This window comes from Ictalurus punctatus, chromosome 2 (assembly GCF_001660625.3).
Source record: "Ictalurus punctatus breed USDA103 chromosome 2, Coco_2.0, whole genome shotgun sequence".
NCBI lineage: Eukaryota > Metazoa > Chordata > Actinopteri > Siluriformes > Ictaluridae > Ictalurus > Ictalurus punctatus.
Genome location: NC_030417.2, coordinates 39,994,503 through 39,997,002, shown reverse-complemented (window position 1 = coordinate 39,997,002; position 2,500 = coordinate 39,994,503). Strand labels below are relative to the sequence as shown.

At 38.6% G+C, this 2,500-nt stretch overlaps 1 protein-coding gene across 3 annotated transcripts in view; it reads right to left on the bottom strand.

The window, feature by feature from the left end:
* The window catches only part of brsk1b (BR serine/threonine kinase 1b), a 31,752-nt gene that overhangs the window by 11,540 nt on the left and 17,712 nt on the right, over positions 1-2,500 (bottom strand). The gene's annotated exons all lie outside the window — the stretch shown is intronic.

Sequence of the window (2,500 nt, the reverse complement as noted above, 5' to 3'; positions counted from 1 at the left end):
TGTATATATGTGTGTATGTATGTATATGTGTGTGTATGTATGTGTGTGTGTATGTATATATGTGTGTATGTATGTATATGTGTGTATGCATATGTATGTATGTGTATGTGTGTGTACAGTGAGGGAAAGAAGTGTTTGATCCCCTGCTGATTTTGTACGTTTGCCCACTGACAAAGAAATGATCAGTCTATAACTTTAATGGTAGATTTATTTGAACAGTGAGAGACAGAATAACAACAAGAAAATCCAGAAAAACGCACGTCAAAAACGTTATAAATTGATTTGCATTTTAATGAGGGAAATAAGTATTTGACCCCCTCTCAATCAGAAAGATTTCTGGCTCCCAGGTGTCTTTTATACAGGTGACGATCTGAGATTAGGAGCACACTCTTAAAGGGAGTTCTCCTAATCTCAGTTTGTTACCTGTATAAAAGACACCTGTCCACAGAAGCAATCAATCAATCAGATTCCAAATTCTCCACCATGGCCAAGATCAAAGAGCTCTCCAAGGATGTCAGGGACAAGATTGTAGACCTACACAAGTCTGGAATGGGCTACAAGACCAGTGCCAAGCAGCTTGGTGAGAAGGGGACAACAGTTGGTGCGATTATTCGCAAATGGAAGAAGCACAAAAGAACTGTCGATCTCCCTCGGCCTGGGGCTCCATGCAAGATCTCACCTCGTGGAGTTGCAGTGATCATGAGAACAGTGAGGAATCAGCCCAGAACTACACAGGAGGATCTTGTCAATGATCTCAAGGCAGCTGGGACCATAGTCACCAAGAAAACAATTGGTAACACACTACGCCGTGAAGGACTGAAATCCTGCAGCGCCCGCAAGATCCCCCTGCTCAAGAAAGCACATATACATGCCCGTCTGAAGTTTGCCAATGAACCTCTGAATGATTCAGAGGACAACTGGGAGAAAATGTTGAGGTCAGATGAGACCAAAATGGAGCTCTTTGGCATCAACTCAACTCGCCGTGTTTGGAGGAGGAGGAATGCTGCCTATGACCCCTGGAACACCATCCCCACCGTCAAACATGGAGGTGGAAACATTATGCTTTGGGGGTGTTTCTCTGCTAAGGGGACAGGACAACTTCACCGCATCAAAGGGACGATGGACGGGGCCATGTACCGTCAAATCTTGGGTGAGAACCTCCTTCCCTCAGACAGGGCATTGAAAATGGGTCGTGGATGTGTTTTTCTGGATTTTCTTGTTGTTATTCTGTCTCTCACTGTTCAAATAAATCTACCATTAAAATTATAGACTGATCATTTCTTTGTCAGTGGGCAAACGTACAAAATCAGCAGGGGATCAAACACTTCTTTCCCTCACTGTATGTATATGTGTGTATGTATGTGTGTGTATGTGTGTGTATGTATGTATGAGTATGTATGTGTGTGTATGTATATGTGTGTATGTGTGTGTATGTATGTGTGTGTATGTATATGTGTGTGTATGTATGTGTGTGTATGTACGTGTGTATGTATATGTGTGTGTACGTGTGTGTATGTGTGTATGTATGTGTGTGTATGTATATGTGTGTATGTGTGTGTATGTATATGTGTGTATGTATATGTGTGTGTATGTGTGTATGTATATGTGTGTATGTATATGTGTGTGTGTATGTGTGTGTATGTATATGTGTGTATGTATATGTGTGTGTATGTGTGTGTGTGTATATGTGTGTATGTATATGTGTGTATGTATATGTGTGTGTATGTGTGTGTATGTATATGTGTGTATGTATATGTGTGTATGTATATGTGTGTGTATATGTGTGTATGTATATGTGTGTATGTATATGTGTGTATGTGTGTGTATGTATATGTGTGTATGTATATGTGTGTGTGTATGTGTGTGTATGTATATGTGTGTATGTATATGTGTGTGTATGTGTGTGTATGTATATGTGTGTATGTATATGTGTGTATGTATATGTGTGTGTATGTGTGTGTATGTATATGTGTGTGTATGTGTGTGTATGTATATGTGTGTATGTATATGTGTGTATGTGTGTGTATGTATATGTGTGTATGTATATGTGTGTGTGTATGTGTGTGTATGTATATGTGTGTATGTATATGTGTGTGTATGTGTGTGTATGTATATGTGTGTATGTATATGTGTGTATGTATATGTGTGTGTATGTGTGTGTATGTATATGTGTGTGTATGTGTGTGTATGTATATGTGTGTATGTATATGTATATGTGTGTATGTATATGTGTGTGTATGTGTGTATGTATATGTGTGTGTATGTGTGTATGTATATGTGTGTATGTATATGTGTGTATGTATATGTGTGTGTATGTGTATGTATATGTGTGTATGTAAATGTGTGTGTGTGTGTGTATGTATATGTGTGTATGTATATGTGTGTATGTATATGTGTGTATGTATATGTGTGTGTGTATATGTGTGTGTATGTGTGTGTATGTATATGTGTGTATGTATATGTGTGTGTGTGTGTGTGTATGTATATGTGTGTATGTATA